The sequence below is a fragment of the Bactrocera oleae genome, chromosome 6 (genome assembly GCF_042242935.1).
Source record: "Bactrocera oleae isolate idBacOlea1 chromosome 6, idBacOlea1, whole genome shotgun sequence".
NCBI lineage: Eukaryota > Metazoa > Arthropoda > Insecta > Diptera > Tephritidae > Bactrocera > Bactrocera oleae.
This window is the reverse complement of record NC_091540.1, coordinates 37,862,079-37,882,365: the sequence shown is the minus strand read 5'-3', so window position 1 is coordinate 37,882,365 and position 20,287 is coordinate 37,862,079.

The following is a 20,287-nucleotide window of genomic DNA, read 5'->3' as shown; positions in this document are numbered from 1 at the left end:
CATAATCATAAAGATCTATATATTGATGAATTAATATAACAAACATCTCTTTATAAAAAATATGTACGAACATATTCATCGATTGGAAATGACTTGTTAGTTAACTGTATAATAAGGTACGTTATATTAAAATATTGAAATCAAAATACAACTTTAACTGAACGAATCTGAACATTTGATAACAAATATGAAAATAAGCTAACAAGGTGTGTTTGTAAGGTGTTAATCCAAGACATGAACCTCTGAAATTTTGCCTAAGAAAATTCAGTGTTATTTGAAAGACACCTTCTTTAAATCTTAAACAGAAAAAATACATATATTACCATACAATTATAGGGTATAAAGATATAAAAATATTTTTAAGTTTCTAAAAAATATGTAATATTAATATAGACTTATTTTGTGCTTGCATTTGATGTCTCATTCGGGGTAATTAAAGATAAAATCAGAGAACGTAAAATATATGCTTTACGTTCTCTGTAAATACCAAAGTAAAATTCGAAGGAAAATATTTTGGAGACTTTTTATACGTTCTCAGCAACTGTGTTCATTCTGCATACCTCTTTTTACAAGCAGTTAAAATGAATTTTCTGTGGTTTTCTAGTTTAACTTCCTGCCGTTAATAAAGCTTAATACCACTCCGAATATATTGATTTAGAATTCAAAACATTTATTATTGTAATTTACAATATGTAGTGTATACCTTTTAGCCGGCAAATAGTGCAAATTTTTGCAATTTTTAAAGTGCTTTTATTTTTTTCATTATTTATAAGTGGTGAATGCTCTAAACGAATTTTCTACATCTCACAAAATCTTTATTCATTTTATTTTTTATCAAGTGCTGCTATTGTATTATAGTGATTTCCATTCATTTCGTGAAATTGCATGATGATGTGGGAGAATTTTCTAATAACGGATCTTATAAAGATATTTTTTTTATTTTAAAGTGAGCGCTGAATAATAAATGAAATTGCGAATAATTTCGCTTCATATTGGACTGTCTGAAGGAAGCAATTGCCCAGATGCGGTCAGGACAACACCAAACCACACACCTGTCGATAGTGACTTGCCAAAAGCTCTGGAAGATTAGTTTAACCAGCCCTGGCACCAAGGGTTCCTATAGCCTATGGCGAATAAATTTGCTGGTGAAAAATTCGCCTCAAGAAAATCTTGTGAAAATCGACTGTTCCAATTTTTTTCCCCCAAAAGGGACGGCGGTGTTTATGAGAATTGCATCATGAAATTACCATTATAATAACAAGTTATCGAATCGTGCATATTCGTCCTAAATCGGATAATTCTAAGTATGCTTAATAAAACCGTCAATTGAATGAAAAAATTATGGATGTCATAGGTCTAGTATCCATTACATAAAGTTGGGTTCTAAAAATTGAAGGAAATGAGGATTAAAATTCCAGTTAAGTTTGAATTAGAAAGCTTTGGGATTGTTGAATTAGGTTCTATTCGTTTTGCAATTACATACAGAGCGAGAAAATCTAAGTTAGGTTGATGATTTAAAGTTTCTTTTTTAATGTCGACAAGCTTAACTTATCATTATGTCTCTTTAAAAAACAACTCCATTATTAACTACGTCAGTTGAGGCTAATAAGTCAATTGTACTAATTGGTGACAACAAATATACCATACCCCACTCAAGATTGTTTAAAATGCCATCTGAACATTCCAGTTCAATGAGGGGAACTAAATTCAAAGCTAACAGTTCACCCCAGTTTTTTTTGCGCAACAGAAATGAAGATTTAAATACTCCACTGTCATTACTTATTGCAAAAAGGGTTACGTTAGATGATAATCCAGTATTCACTCGCAAAATAGGGGAGGATATGAAATATTTTCTCGTTTACAGCTAATCAGTTACTTTTCAAATTCTCGAAACAGCCAAATGCCTTTATTAATATATATATTATGAGAGCATTAAAGAGAATACTGTGATAAAGATGTAACATGTAAGCAGTAAGACTTCGTGAAAGGCTACCGTTGTGCGGTTCTAATAGTTATTAAAAGGCAAAGTTTGTATTGGTATTGAGAACCAAATTACGATCGAGAAAAGGAAATTTTCAACATTTCTCGGGTTTTTTCCTATCATCTGTAGAAAAGAATTAATTGTATGAACAACTCAAGCAGCTTTTCTGTTGCAACAGATGTTCTGACCAATCAATATCTATCAATATGGTTTGGTGACATTATCTAAGCACTTTCTTTTTGCCTGCTCTAATTTTCGGTGTTATGCGGAGACAGGGCCGGCCCGAGAAAATTTACCGTCTTAGGCAAACGCCAAATTTTCAGCCTCTTTTAAGCCTATTTTGCCTCAAAAACAAAATATATAACTTTTGAAAATTATTTAGATTATTTTATTAAAAAATAAACTGTAAATTCTGATTTACTGTGGTGTAATGTTATGAGCAATTTTTCTGCCAATTGCTTGTACTTCGTTGAATCAATCTGTTGCCTTTATATCCGTCAATCCACGGTGAGTTGGATTTCTAACTCTTTACAATGATCAAAAAGAGTTTGCAGCTGATCAATATTAAATACATAAAAATCCAAAAGTTTTAGTAACTTGTCATACCTTTCATTCATACTTGGTCGTATCTTTCATCGATTGAAGACAATTCAGTATCAATAACGCCAAATTAAAAATGAATTTTAAAATGTTCCTCAACATCGCGAATTGACTTATCTGCCTCCTCATAATTGAACTGTCTTCTCTATTTTCTCAAGAGAACTGGTGCTGTTTCTGATTCGAATCATCAACGCATACCAACGTACACCATACTACTACAACTGGTTACTACTGTTTGCGAATTAACATTACTCCGGTTGCTGTTTATATGCTGTTATTTGTATTAGAATGCTGAAAAATGAACTATGATTTTTGTATATTATATGCAAATGAAAAAATAAAGTAATTTTGTTATTTTTATTTAAATAAAATATAAAAAGGAAATAAGCAAATAAATAATATATGTAATGAAAACTAGCCAAATTGCCGCCCAAAAAGTCTTGCGCTCTAGGCAATTGCCTAACTTGCTTATATGGATGGGCTGGCCCTGTGAGGAGATGGAAGTGTTAAATTACGAAAGGCTTTTTGCTGCACCAAATTTATATTTAAAGAAGAGGAACGATTGTACGAAGAACTCTGCTAAAACACTTTATTAACTGCTTAAAGTCGATCGATCTCATTATGAATAAACAAGGAGTTAAGTTCATGTGTTAAGTGTAGATGATTAACTGTCACATAATCCCTGGAAGTTTTTTTTTTATAAAAAATATAACTTAACATATATTTTAAATAAGCAAAATAGCTTTCGGAATAAATATTTTTACTTACTTCTTTATTAAATACTAGCTGACGAGCCGAACATCGTACCGCATGATGCACTACTTTATTAAGTATAGCTGACAGTTGTCCTATATTAGGTATGAGTACCTATTCAAGGGTTTCATAATTTCACTTACATTTTTACAAATCGCTACCGAACAACTTGGAATTTTGAAGTAAACACTGAGCTCAACACCACGCGCGCTCTAGATTAAGCTGTGAACTTACACTTATTAGCAAACAACTTCTTAGTCTTTAAAACAAAACAAACTTTAACAAAAACTTAATAAAATTATTGTTAGCGCTGTGATAGGTTATGTGTGTCAGATTATCACAGATTACTAAATAGGTTATGCGAAGTTTGTATACTGCGTTCTGAAATCTAACTCATAGTAAACATATTTTATTATTATTAAATACTAACATTAAAATGAAATCATCACTGGTATTATTAATATTACCGTCGAAGTCGGTACATTTAATTGTGGTGAGTAATTTTCAAAAATTAGTAAATTAGTGCCATATAATTTAATTAAGTAACCACATTTCCGAACAAACGATGCTCTTTCAATGTAGTCTATGGCTGTGAACGCTATGCGGCGTTACGTGGTTTTTTAAAATATGCAAAATTAAATGTATTTTTTCAATCTTTCTGAAACATTTTCTTAATATTTAAAAAACACCCAAATCGGTCTAGCCGTTCTCAAGTTATGGCGTGACAACGGGAAACGGGCTTCATTTTTATATATACAGATTTTGTGAAGCATTTATGAAAAATCCCTTACGTTAACCGTGTATACACCAAGTAAGATTGAATTTTTAATTCTAATTTCAGAACGTTTATTGTATGCAAACTTTGATCTAATTTCTGCAAATTCTAACTACTGAGGGTTCTAAATTGTGAGCGTCCACTGTATATACATGGTGTTTAATGATACCCAGTAAACTCTTATCTTTACTGAAGAGTTATTTAGTTCTATAACAAAGTTAGAATTCAACCGACTAATCTTTTTGACTTACTCGATAATTATCAAAGGGTTTTTTGAAAACACGAAAAACTAGTGTCATGGGGGAACTAGATTATCTATTAATAAAACAAATTTTTTTAGTCTGTGTTATTTTAGATGAATCTAAAATGATTAGTGATGGCCACTGTAAGGAGATTGGGATGGAACTAGATCATTACAAACAGGTAATAATTCAAAATTATTATTATTGTATTTTTTTAAATTTCTGCCAGGTCAAATGAAAACCTTATTTAATGATGCTATGTTTTTAATTTTATGACAAAAAATGATATACTGACAAAAAAATTATTTAAAATTGTAATATTTTTATGTCTCTGACTACCTACACTCATCCCCTTGAGTTTCTAAAGCTATAGAAATTATGGCTACTGAAGCTATATCCACTAAACTTAGTAAAATCAGTTCATTCTTTTATATTTTGAAATAGTGTGAAACTGACCCGATGCCCAAGTTTGAAAATGAAACGTATAAGTTTAAAAATGAAATCTCAATACAACCACGCCTGTTTTCCATATAATACAATATTAAATTCCATATATAAATCAAACAACAATGAAGATATCGGAATAAAACTCTGCACAGACATAAGATGCCTTTGAGATGTGGTCAGTTATCCGTGGTAAAATTAAGTTCTAATATAATAATATTAAGTATACAGACAATATTAAAGATTTGATCCAAAAGAGCAAAGACAGCTCAAGGAAAATCGTAAGCCATAGATTTTTTAAAATACAGACAAGAAAAAACTGATACTTTAGTTAGAAAAAATTTTAAAATTATTACAAAAAAAAAAATTAAAAAAAAAAAAAAATTCCAACACCGACTTTGATGTAATATAATATTTAATGATATCAACAACAATCATACATGGTCCAAAGAGGTGGACACAGGGCTAACGGATAGCTTAGTGGATGCAATCAAAAAAAGCTAGACTTATGTCACGAAATAATTGTAGAAGCGGAAACGGAACTGAATACGGAGGACGAAGATTCGAGTGGAACCGAACATTTTATACTCTGGCAACTTGCAAGGATCAAAACAAAGAAAATACCCTCAGGTTTTAGAAAAACTTTTTATTAAAAAATGCTGCGAAACAATTTAACATTCATTATTCGACGAAATTGTCAGTGGAATACAATCAAATTTATATTTTATTAAGTTATATTATAGGTTATATACTCACTTAGATATAAACTCAACTGAAGAAGTTAAATTTATTATAATGAAGTGATGTGAAAACGTCTAGCAAGGGATCGCAATTCCTTATTTTAGAGCTACACGGTTTGGTCAGAAGTGTAGACTAATTTCATTTAACGTATTTAGGAGTTGCGTTTTTTGTAGACTAACTTCGCTTTTCGGCATTAAACTATACAAGTAGTTAAATATATATACATAATATATATATAGATATATAGATATAATATAGTATAATATATATTGTACAATTAATAAAATAATATATTGTATATATTAACTCACATAACATCACCAAAATATATGGAGTAATATCAACCGGATGTTTGAAAATTCTGTGGTTTGTCATATGAGGTCTAGGGCAACTTTTTACTAGTTCTAGGCAGAAAAGTGAAGCATTAGAAGAAAAATATATCCACTTAATTTTATTGAAATTGGTATTATATTAGACGATTCATGCGGTATGAAGTAAACCGGAAGTTCGAAAATATTTCGATAAAGTATATGGGGGTTAAGGAAAGTATTGATTCGATTCAATCCATTTTTAAAATACTTGAATACTTTTATCAGAAAGAGACTCTCTCCAAATTGAAATAATATATCTCACAGATTGACCGTTATTTCCGCTAGAAAGTTAACACCAGATGCTGGGGTCCCCATATTTCGTAACTGAGGGCTTGAACAGTTATGGTCCGATTTTGGCAATGTTTAAACTTGAAATGATACCTCAAAAGCACTATTTGCGCAAAGTCTTGTCCTAATATATTCTTTGGTGCTGGATTTGTATCCTGGAAAGTGAAATAATCATATTTAATTAAAAATGAGATGGGGTTGTTAAAATAATTTTATGTAACGAATTTAGTTCAAATTGGTCAAGTAGTTCCAGAGATATACGATTTCGCCTAAATCTGGGCGGTGCCACGTTCACCAATTTTGACAATGGTTCCTTTAAACCCCCTTCTGCCAACCAATAACATTTAATGTCTCTGACTTTTAGTAGTTTTTAACAAAACCATTATATAGGGCAGTGGGTCATCATCCGATATCATCCATTTTCAGAGTGTCAAAGAAAGTGTCAAAAATATTTATTCTAAAACTTATTAGGAGGTGGGCCATGCCCACTTTTGAAACATTTTTTAACCATAGATGCCCGTTCCCAATACAGATATACATCTTAATTTAGTGCTTAGCTATGGCGTTTTATATGTTTTCCATTAATGGAGTTCTGTGGATGTGGCAACGGTCCGATTACGCCAATCTACAATATTGAACTTCTTATGGTACACATGTTCCAAGTTTCAGCAAGATATCTTAATTTTATTCAAGTTACAGCTTGCACTATACACATACATAACCTTATATCTATCTCGATTAGTTTAGTTTCTATTATACTCTGCAATATGTTACAAGAGTATAAAAATGAAAAAGATGAGGAGTATATGCAGTACATTCTTAAACGAGGTGTAAGAAAATGGAAATGGGAAATTCCACTTAAAGTACAAAAAGATGAAGCGGTAGAAGAAGAGATTAATATTGCAACATTTAAAGGTGCGGATGCAGCTGAAGTGATCGAACACATTTTCACAATCACAACGAAGTTAATTAAGAATGAAAGATTTCTCACTCAACTACACATCTTTTCAATTCCCCACCCTCGGTAAGATTAATTGTATTGAGTTAAACAGTATTTGTTTTCCAATGCTTCACAGCAGCCATAAAAACATCGATATTCGCTATTGAATTAGGCAGTAAGTATTGAGAGTGTGCATGTTCAAGATTACTGGAATCATCGGTATTCGATTTATATCTTTTGATGGTAACTTCGTTAGTTCTGAATACCGTTTTTTGGTTGCGTCCTTATGAATATGCATTCTTTTATTTTTGACCTTTGCTCTTTTCTCCGGTGATGGGCTTACATTATCATAGTTGATAAGCTCGTCCTTTGATGGGTTTGTCAATTGTTTAGAACGCTCCTATTAGTTTGTCGTAATTTCATTATTGAGTTTTGGTGGTTTCGCCATTTGTCCAGAATATGCAACTCCGTTTGTCATCACTTCATAATTAAGAATACCTGCTGTTGTCATTTTATGACGTTTAAGATCGAGATTCAGTACAGATTTTCCCATTTTCTTATCGTAAATCTTGTTTTCCTTCATTTTGGCTTTTATCACCTTGAAATTCTCGGCTTTCATTGACTGTAGCGTCTCCACCTTAAAGCAATCTTTTGCTGTTACCAATTTATAGCCCCTATCTGCTGCTTTAATTGATTGTTGTACAATTGTGCCCGATTAAGTTCTTGGATTTCAACAGGACTAGGCCGATACACTTACTTATGTTTGTCACGAGGTTTTAATAAAATATATATGTACGTCTGTCTATATACACGCGAACTAGTCGCTTAGGTCTGATCCTTTAATGCGTAATAAGCTGTTCATTTGTTGGAACCGCAGATATCAGACCGCTATAGCTGCACTACAAACCGACCGATCAAATACTTGTCCTTTGTATTTGGCGAGATATCCCGTTGAAATTCGGCATGGATTAGCCATGTCCAAAGCAATGGTACAATCTCCGAAGAAGCTGCTGAGGTGGGACCACTCTACCATATAGCAGCCATACAAACTGATCGATAAAAATTCAATCTTTGTATGGAAAAGGTTTCATCTGACGAGATATCTTAACGAAATTCTGCATGCCGAGCCTAACGTTTTTTCTTGTTTTTAATGTAAATTAAATGTATTTCAAAAATTGCATAGTAGGTGGTTAATCGTCAGCGTTTAAAAAGGATTCTGTCAATACGGTAATTTAAGCTGCAAAAATACTAAAAGTCAGAAGGGACTTTTTGCAACAGGTACATACTTCTTACCTGAAGCACATTTTCAAAACATGTTTTAAATACAAACAAAAGATTATATATTTTTATATTTATCTTAAAAGCAAAAAAATGCTTTAAACACAGCATAAACCTTTATTCATTAACCCTTTCTTGTTTCTTTGTCAATTACATGTGTGGTGCTATAGCAGCCGGCAGGTAAATGGAATGAAACTCATACATCCTTTTGGAGATGAAGAACTATGCTGGCAATTAAAATTTGCAGTGGACACAAGTTGTTGCGAAGAGACATTACGACCATAAACAAAGAGTATACATATAATCCTACTAAATTGGATTAAGAGCTTAACATTTACGCAAATAGTGACAACAACAATTGAACAACCGAAAAATATACTTTGGACCAAACAAATCAACATTATTATTTTACAGTATGCAGTACGAGTATACATACCCCGCAGTAAAACCAATGCGCATATTAATATGTAAAACAAGTAAGGAAACGGTAAGTTCGGCTCTAACCGAGCTTTGCATATTCGAGCATCTTGCCAGGATCAAAGCCGGTTACATACATTTAGTTGTTGGGAAAACTTTATTTTTACAATTAAGAAAGGGCTAAGGTCCGGTGTAATCGAAAATTTTATTAAATTTTATACTCTTGCAACTTGCAAGGAACAAAGCCGGCTTCTTCTGTTGCCAAGACTTTGTATAATATTACAAAATCTAGCGAAAGAGTTAAACTTCCTTGTTCGACGAAATCGTAAATGGATTACTATCAATTTTGGTATCATATTAACTTATTTTGAAGGTCATAGACCCACTTAGTTTTTTTACTTTCTTTTTCTTTCACTTGACAACTTATTTTGAACCAATTTTATAAATATATAAATATAAACATATACAAGTTTCCGCCCAATTGGATCCACGCTCTCTCAATTGCAATAAAATAATTCCCACATTGACCTATACATGTGATATAAAGTCAACTGGAAGTTCGAAAATCTTTATATTTGGTATATGGGTGCTAAGGAAAGTGTTGATCCAATTCAACCCATTTTTGAAACAAGAGTATATTATTATCAAAGAAACATTTTCCCCGAATTCAATAACATATCTCACAGATTGACCGATATTTTCGACAAAATATCAGCTATACGCACATATTTGGTTTGTGGGGGCTTGAACAGTTATGGTCTGATTTTGACAATTTTTCTACTCACAATGGCATACCTCAAAGGCACTATTGAAGGTGAAAGAATCATATGGAAGTAGGCGTGGTTGTAGTGCCAGGATTATATAAGGGGCGTGGCACTGCCCACATTGAGGTGAAATTACATATCTTCGGAGCTACTTTACCAATTTCAACTAAATTCGGTACATAACATTATCTTGACTATCCTATGTTACATTGTGAAAATGGGCGCAATCGCCTACGCCAGGCCCATTTCCCACAATTTTAAATTCCATCTGATTCTTATACCATCCAGTATACAAATCAAGAACCAATCAATGTATCCGGATAAAACTTTGCAAAAATAGTGCCCTCAAAGTATATCATTTCCCAAAAATTGTCGAAATCGGACTATAACTTTGATAATAATACAACCTTGTGTTAAAAATGAGTTGAATTGGATCATTACTTCCCTTAGCCCCCATATACCTAACATAAAGATTTTTGAACTTTCAGTTAACTTTATTCCACATATATTGGCCGATATGCTAGGTATTTTAATAAAATTAAGAGAGCGTGTTTTCAAAAAACAATGTGTCTTTGTTTATATTAATATATTTATAAAATTAAAAAAAAAAATCTCAATTTCAAAAATTTAGGCAATCTCTGCTCCCAATATATCCTATACCATGAATTCCGACTTTCCACCTGATTAAACCGTTTAGATTCGTCAAAATGTGTAATATTTTTTATGAATTTAGGTAGACACGATTTTTTAAATGTTATAAAATTATATTAATGGTTTGGCATTCAATATAATTGACTTGGTCTTTGTCTAAACATTATATCAATAATATAATCAATTTCGATCCTTGGTTGACTTTTTCACATCAACTCAATATATTAAATTTAGCCTCTTTGGTTGAGTTTATATCACATAGATACTCGTATATCTCATTTGAGGATGATTTAGTATAATTTTCTCTGACGGGAAGTAAATAAAACTGAGTCTATGATCTTCAAAATAAGTTAATGTGATACCAAATTTGATGTTATCCATTCAAGATTACGTCGAACAATGGAGCTGAACCCTTCCGCTACATGTTGTAATATAAAATCTTGGCAACATCTGAAGGTATTTAGCCGGCTTTGATTCTTGCAAGTTACAAGAGTACACAACTTCGATTTCACCCGAACTTAGATCTTCCTTACATGTTATTTTTTGTGACTATTTCAGAGAGGAAGTCTTAGTTGAAAACTAGCACATTTTCTGATTAGTTTGGATATAACATTCTATCCCGCCCGACTATAATTCAATATTATTGTATATATTGTATATGTACTTTGTTATATAAAAAAGTTTTCCATACAAGAACTTGATTTTGATCGATCAGTTCGTTTGACAGCTATATGCTTTAGTAGTCCGATATCGGCCGTTCCGACAAAATAGCAGCTCCTTTGGGAGAAAAGGGAAATGTGCAAAATTTCAGATCAATATTTCAAAAACTAAGGACTAGTTCGCGTATATACAAACAGGCGGTCATGGTTAAATCGAGTCAGCTCGTCACCCTATATATTTAATAGGGTTCTCGACGTTTTTTACTGGGTGTTACAAACTTCGTGGCAAACTTAATATTTGTACTCTGTTCAGGGTTTAAGAATATATGGTATACAAGTATATGGAACGTTAACCTGTCGGATGAAAATCTAAAATTATGTTGCAAGAAGAATAAAGAAATATATGAACCGAAAATATCTCTATTATACCATAGCTCTCCGTTTAAAGGACATTCCGATTACCAAGCTTGGGTAGAGTACGTTTTTATTGTAAAGTAATCTTATATGGACGTAACACATACAAAAGTCCTGTTTACTTTGGACCGCACCTTGTATAACCTTTTGAACCAATATTTGTATTTTGGATAATTTCCTTAAATACCTGCATACTTGTAATATTGCGAACTGGCAGAAGTGGTCCAACACCTAAAATTCGTGAATAAAGATAAAGACCGCAGCCATCGCCACACCATATTGATTTCATCCATATGTGTAAATTCATAGGAAATCTGTAATATTATATATAATAAATTAGATGCTATAACGGAAAAGTTGCTATTCCTTTAAGTTTTTAAGTTAGCATGCCGCTACGATATTAAATTTAAAATAAATAGTTGTTCTTATAAACTGTTTGTACAGACTGCTTTCACAGAAGTCTTTAAGCTAATATTGTAACGTAAGTTTGATAAATATCTTATTATACAAGTATATTCGCCGACCAATTGTATTGCTTGATATATGTTTTCATAGAACCGGCTGTCTGTGATCCCATGTATCCGGTTAGCGGTATCAATATATTTACTCCAAAAAAATTACAATAAATCATATACCTCGAGCTAGAATTCATTTCAATGTTCACCGCATAGAAAACATAGCATAGATAGCCATATGGAAGTCAAAGAATTAATATCGGCTTTAAAAGGAATTCCTGCTAGAATTAATTCAATAATCGCCGTATTCATGGCTAATTAATTCCACTTTCACGCAGCCAATAAACAAACACAATTGCGGCACAGTGGCCACACAATGAACCCTCCCGGTCATAAATTGGCAATATCCGTAGACAATTTGTAACAAAGGACATACATACAGAACCGCTTATGTATTCCACTCGAAGCCACCTGCAACATTTGCACCCGCTCACCTAGCGAAGATTTTCAAATTTATGCCGAATTTCATTACATTTTCGTAAACAAACCACCCTTCAGATTATCTATAGCCTTAACTGGTTACGACAAGTGGAACAAATTAATGTCGCAAACATATTTTTCTTTGATGAGCATTACACAGCGAGTAGCATCTACATCCACGCACACACGCACGCGTCGAACGCAGTTAGCGATTTCTAACGTTCTTTAGCAAATATGTACGAGAGTTCTCAACCCCTGTTGATAGTCTCATTATCGCATTAGAGCAACGAGCAGCGGCTAATGTGGCAGTGGACGGGAGCGTGGAAGTCTTTGTTATGGACGCAATAACTTTCACAGCTGATAAGTCCAGCGACTGTCGGCAGACAGTCAATAGCGCTGTTGCTTCAAATCATACCGCCGTTATTAGTTTTCGTTCGTATTCATTTCGTCATGGCTATGCATAAGCTGCATAAACTTTTAAATGCAATAATGCGTTGACAGAATTACAGAGTTAAATACCGTTATAAAGGGTGACTTAATTTGCCTTCTTTTTTTTATTGTAAAGATTTGATTTTTGATTAAGGCCGCAAAAGCAGCATTTGATGGGCGTTAGGGATGAAGTCCTCTTTATACGAGTATTATAATAAATCTGTATGTTTGTGTGTGCATTGGTGAAAGAGATGAGCTGTGAACACGTGTTTGCTTTGTAATAAATATTTGCTAGTTTACATTTTCCCGTTGTCAATTGAAAGGACAATAAAATGTCAATTACCAACAGTCGCAAGTGGCTTCGATAAAGAAGAGGCCGTTTTGAGTATTACAAATTTAAGAGCATATTTTTGACATCAAAGCGACGTGGAGTGAATTCAGCACGCGCCAGCAATTATTGTGCACTTTATTGACTACTTTAGGCCATTTAAAGGGTATTCCAAATATTATTGAAATAAGTCTTGTGACTCTTATCAATATATCTATACATATGTATATAAACCAATATGTGAATATTTTGTGAGACCTTATAAACATCGTGTATTTTTAGTGTATTAATACCGGGCTTAATATGTATATCAGCATAAGAAAGTACTTAAATAAAAAGTTCCTCTATTTCGAATTGTTCTTAGAATGATTTAATAATACATATTATTTAATACGATATTTTTTAGCAGAACTTCTGCTTACTTAAGAAATATTCCCATTATGTAATGCTTTTCTTCAAGTATATTATTATTTATTGTAGTTTAAAATATAGCGTTATGTATGGTATATATAAATGATGGAATTAAATCCGAATGTAACTTAATAATAATTGAGATATCGTCATAAAACTTTCTACATGTGTTCCTTTGTTGAATCGGGAGGGCGAGACGGCTTTATAGATGTATGGATGTGACATTGCCCACATTTAGGTGAAACCACATATCTCTACTACCAACTACTGACCCAATTTCAACAAAATTAAAAGATTATTTTGCATTTCCATATGGATATAACCATTTAAATTGCATCTGATTTTTTCACTTTCCGGTATAAAAATTAAAGTTACATAAATATATCAGCTATATATATACATCTATATATCTATATAATTGAAATTAGGTGAGAAACCTATCGTGTTAATAGTATTTTTGTATGTCAAAAATGGGTTCAATCCTAATAGAAAGATTTTCGAACTTCCGATTAAATAGTTATCTTAATTAAATTGAGTGAGTGCATTTTTGTTTAACGGAGCAGCTCTGTGCCTAAAATGAATTCATGATTTTCAAACATCCGGTTGACTTTACTCCTTATATATTGTTGATGGTATGTGAGGTACTATAATAAAACTCACAGAGCATTTTTTTTCTGTAAATAATATAAAGTAATGGCAAAAAGAGATAAAATCGAGTCAATACTACACCTATATCCCATATACCTAATAAAAGATTTTCAAACTTCCGGATGACCATATACCGTATATATCAGTCAAAATGTAAGATATATTAATAAAATTAATTGAACGTGTAATATTGGATATTGAATGATAGTCCATGCTAAATTTCGTGAAGATAACTTCTTCAGCTAAAAAGTTTTCCATACAAGAACTTGATTTTGATCCTTCAGTTTGTATAACAGCTGTATGATATAGTGAGCTGATCTAAACAATTTAGATTTAACAATTAAGAGATTATTGCGTTATTTTGGACAATAATTCATGCAAAGGACTTGATTTTGGTCATTCAGTTTATATGGCAGGTATATGCTATACTGGTCCGATATCAGCGGTACCGAGAAATGAGCAGCTCCTTGGGGGAAAAGAATATCTGTAAAATTACAGATCGATATCCCAAAAACTGAGGGACTATTGCAATGTATATAAGGATTTAGTTATTAAAAGTATGTTCTCTTACCAGTCAGACTTATTTTAGTTTTAGTGTTATAAATACTCATAAAAGTATTAATAAGGAATACGGAATTAATGCCTTTCGATTTAATCTTAAAGACCAGTATTTAATAGGGTTAGGGAATAAAAACATAGTATAATTTTCATATTATAATAATATTTATAATATAGGTATTAAAGGTGCGTGGCTTTTTTTCAAATTTTATTTTTTAGGCTACGTACATTCACGGAAGTTCAAGTTGTTTTTATGAATTTGGGGTGAGTAGGAGTATACTTGTATATTCACTATATACTTGTATATATTGCGATATGTAAATACCCTGCAGGGAAATGCACTATGTACGTAGTCTAGTTTTAGTGAAGCAATATACTTCGGAGTTTTCTAAATGTCTGTCTAGGTATTTTTACGGTTACGTTTTATTTCGATGAATATAAATTAGTGTTCATGTCCATATATTCAAACATAATATAATATATTCGATGCTTAACCACTCCTCTTTTTGTCCTGTGTGCTTTGATATTATAGGACAAATGAAGGTGCTACAAGTTTTCAACGACCTTCGAACCGCTTTCGGGTTTTATGAGAAGTTTACTCATGTCAGAAATATGGACGTCGCTTTAACCATCTCTGTCGAAGGCCATAAAAAATAGTTAGTTGAAAACTGGGATCGAACTTTGGTAGGGATTTGTGGTGGACTGCTGAATAATGATTTAGATTTATTAAGAAGTGTAAATATGTTGTGGGGGTTACTCTGGGTATACATGGTTTGTCTACCGTACTTAATCCGTGCTCCTTTGTCTGCGTCGAGCTTTCCGGGCAACGTGGGCAACTTTGAGTGAGTTGCGGTAACCAACCCGGTTTAAGGGCTCAACAAAGTTGCAGCGTTTGTCCACCAGGGGGTGCGGCTGCAAGCAGAGGTGTGTCTTGAATCAAGCGGCCATGCTGTACGTATGGAAGATGAAATTCCAGCGAATATATGGTTGATTTGTGACCCATGGGTGGACAATGGAAGGATGTACAACGGGTGTGACCTCGCAAGGTGCCTCTATCCTAGGCGAAATTTTGTGTTCTCAGTATAGATCGACTCACGGTTGTAGTGACAAGAAGAAGACGAATATTATGGTATACAGTCAATCCTGGTTAAGTGCCACAACCAAATATGCAGGTTTTGTGGTACTTAAGAGGAAATGGCACGTAACAGCATCCCGCATGAGTACCATGTGGTACTAACGTTCTGTTTGTTAAAAGTATCTATTAAAAATATACATATATAAGTATCCTTTTTTAATAAATAATAAAACAAACATATGCAGTTCTTAAGCAATATTAAATATAAATTAAGAAGTAACAAAGTATAAAAAAATTGCATTATACGCAATGCAATATGAGATCATATTGTTTACAAATTAAATTTTGATTAATACAGGGACATGTCGCATTTGTTTCAATATAAAATAACATAAAAGTTTTTGAAGTTGAATGAGACAAAAAATTGTGTGGTACATAAGCGAGTGTGGTACTCAAATGTAAAAGAATAAGGTTTATATATTTAAAAAGGGGCATGAGAAGCAGTAAGCCACAGGCAGATAAGAGGGATTGGCACTGAAGCGGGGTGGTACTTAACCGGGATTGACTGTATTAAATTGAGAAAGATAAACTAATAAATTTAGATAGATAGATTCCTACTGGATTATAAGCACGTATATTTTGATCAACCCATTTAAAAAATATAATGCTAAAAGGTTTAGGACTTTTAGTGGGGTTTTGCTAGTTTTTCATAAGTATACCCTGAACAGGGTGACACGAAGTTTGTACGACTCAGAAGGAATCGACGGAGTCCCTATAAAATATGTATTTAAAAATCAGCAGGACGTGCTGAGTTGATTTACCCATTTCTGTCTGTCTGTCTCTCTGCTCGTATATACGCAAACTAGTACCACAGTTTTTCAGATCTCGTTTTGAAATTTTACGCACGCCCTTTTCTCGTTAAGAAGCTACTCATTTGTATGAAGCGATATCTGACCACTATAGCATAAAGCTGTAATTTAAAGTTAATGGTCAAAATCAAGTTATGATATAGAAAACTTTTTTATATGAAAAAATATTTTCATGAAATTTGGTACGGAATATTTTCGAAAGCAAAGTTTGTCCGAAGCGTATTATAGCTTCGGTGCAACCGAAGTTAACGTTTTTTTTATTTCACTTACTTTTGAAAACCTAACGTTCAAAAAGACGTAAGAAACCATTCAAATGCTTCTGTTTCGTCATTTTACAGATGAGGCCATTGGAAGTCTAAACACTTCTCGTCAGTTTTACAATATTTTGCTTTGTATATTTTCTCCTGCAGGGTATTTACAAATTATACTCACATAAATTTTTTATCTGTGTGTGTGATTGATTGCCTTTTCACATTTGCTGGCTGCTTTGTTTGTATGGCTGGGTGTAACGCTCTGTTGGATGGATGGATGGAATTTCCAACGAATGCTTTTGATCTTTTCAACCGAATGATTTTTTAATAATCATTTTTACCCAGAAATTTTTATTGCATTTCGATATTTTGTACTTAAACTAAAGTTGCCACAGTTAATAAAACCTGTCCCGCTGACTCTTCATCTGCGGTTTGAATTTCAGATACCTTTTATCAGGCTAATACGTTAAGTAAGCTTGTAGATATGTACATACATATGTAATGAAATATATATTATACATTTCATTTTTAATCTTTTCATTTAGATCAACAAACATATGCAAGTAAAATATTTTGTTTGTAATAGATAAATCATGTTGCAACAATGAATCCCTTATGAACGCATTAAATGAATTAAAACTAAGTTGATCGTTCCGTTTGTATGGTAGCTATATGATATAGTGGTCCGATATCGGCAATATAAATGATGGTCCATAGTGTGTATTTTATAGAGTGTATGCCGATTCCTTCTAGGTATACAAACTTCGTGGAAAACTTAATATACCCTGTTCAGGGTATAAAAATACTTTTTCAAGAGACTAGTATTCTATTTAATGCTAGCTAATGAAAATAATGCAGCTAAGATGTGAAGTCGTTACCAGTGTTGCCATATTTGACGCGCAGTAAATCCGCACATCGGAAGGAAAGATGTGGGGTAGGGAGTTCAAAAATCTGGAAAAATTCGACTTCACATATTTTCTACCATATATACAACTTTTTATCTATTGGTGCATCTCTCTCTCTCTTCGGTGCTCTAATTTTAAAAAAGGCTTCTGGAGTATATACATACTAAATATTATTTAAACATTGGGATTTTCAAAAAAAGCTTCATTACATTCTTTAAAAATAATGAGGTCTACAATTATTACAATAATTTTTAGATGTCTTTGTTCATGTCTTCGTGGAATTTTGCATAGTCCAATCGATAATACTTTTTACACAGCTTCACTGTAAAGAATTGCTGGAATTGTCTCTGTTCATAAATTGTTGGTCTTTGTAGTTTTATTCAAATTGGTTTTGGATAAAATTGTGTCGCAATTAGCGAAAAAGTATGGTGGTACTTGAACTTTGTCAACTAATTTCGCAGCTAGTGGAAACTCTTGGAAACTCAGTTCTGAAACCATCTTTTTTACTGCTCTGAATCCGTTATGAGTTTCTGCCACATCGAATCTGAAAAATATCAACAACTTTTGCAATATTTCGTATTTGCGGCAAATTATTTCGATCTAAAGAAGTAAGGGCATGCAGCAACTGAACATCTTTTTCAGCAAATGCGAAACGCTTGTGGTTTTTTGTAACCAAAGTTATATAAAATTTCCTGCATTTTTCCCAATTCAATTGATTATCTTTTGTCAAATTCTGTAAACTCCCCATCGGTTTTATCGATAATATCTTCTTTTAAATAGCTTCCTACTATTACTTTTTTTGTAATAAACTTCTGCGGTGAGGCGGAACTTACCACTATACTTTCTAAAAAATTTTTTTTTAAAATGTTTTTAGTAAGCACAAATAAATTATATTATAATACCTAAATATAATATAATAATAGTCATTAATTTATTTCGTTTAATGAATAAAACCAAAAATTGCTTTTCTTTGCTTGTACAAAACCCGTTCAATTTTATTGTTTTTATTTTAATAACGCGACTAAACTTTGTATTTTTATTTACAAAAAAAAAAGAAAACATTAATTTTAATTATAGTTAAATGAAATTAAAAAATGTAAAAGTTATAAATTTTTCATCGCGTGTAGTAAGTCTCTTATATTTCGAGCTCATTTTGTAAGTCTCACTAGTTGATTGATTTGCAAAATTATTCGAGCTAACGTTTTTCTATTTTGCACATTGCAAATTTCTTTTAATCAAACATCGAGTTCAGCAATACCGTATATGCAGAACCATTGATTTTATATTATATAAAAAAAGAAAATATTACTTTTGACATGATACATTTAAAATCTGAAAAAATCCATAAATCATAAAATCCGAGTATAAATCCGCAAAATTTTTTGCAGGCTCGAAAAATTCCGCAAAACCGGGAAAATTTGTAGATCTGGTAGCACTGGCCGTTACATATTTCGGTGGCGTAAAGCTATTATTTGTGGCAAGCGCCCCGATATATATTCCGGTAGGACATCACAGGGAAACTTTTCGGATATTCTTTTGGTGTGAATAGTGATTTGCCCAAATATTTGGGATCATTTGCCTTCTGTCAAAATGATGCATAATTGCTTCAAATTTTAAAACGCTACCCACGGAACATTGCCAACGATTTAATTAAAAACAAACAATTATTACACTAACCAGCAACTGCACACCGAGCACATATACCATTCATACATATATAAAATTGTGCGTGCATATGTGTGTGTATATTGAATTGCGGCTAAGCGTTACCCATGGCATACGCATACCAGATGCTTTGCAATATGCACTTGTGGCAACGAAAATTAATTTGGCTGCAACCACTTTGGCTAAATGAATTAGATCAGCGTGGATTCATATACACCTTTGCTGCATGCAAAGCGCACCTAAATTGATATTTATTTGTTTCGCAAACAATTCAACTTTTAATTGGAAATTTATTTGGGTTTTTGATGTTTGCCTAATGTTCATTGGTATATTTGTTAGTGTATATTTGAAACGGAAATAATATGCGAAAAGGAAATTATGAAGGGTTAACCAAAAGTGATCTTAGCACGAACGGAATATATACATAAGTTCGTTTTCTGGGATTGACAAGGTGTGATCTACATCGACTACTTGGAAAAGGTCAAACACTCATAGCATTCTACTGAAATGAATTATGAGCCCGATCCGATACCAAATTGAAGAAAAAATGGCCGATTGACAAATAAAAACTGATGTTCTATCATAACACACCTTCTCCTCACCAGGTCATGTATATAGAAGGTAGAAAAGATGTAACCCATTTTTGTTGTTCTCTGTGTTAACGGCAGTTTGCTTAACAGGTTATTTTTAATATAATTAATAAATCGTTCATGATATTCAATTTAAAGTTAATCAGACAGATGAAGAACTAACGAACTTTTAAAGCTTCTTGAGAATAAATTAACTTTTAGGAAGTAATATTTTTCTAGAGCGTCGAAAAATCACATACCCAGTTTCAACATTTTGTTTCGGTAAAACAACGAAAAATTAAAATAATGTTAAAGCGGAAAAACAT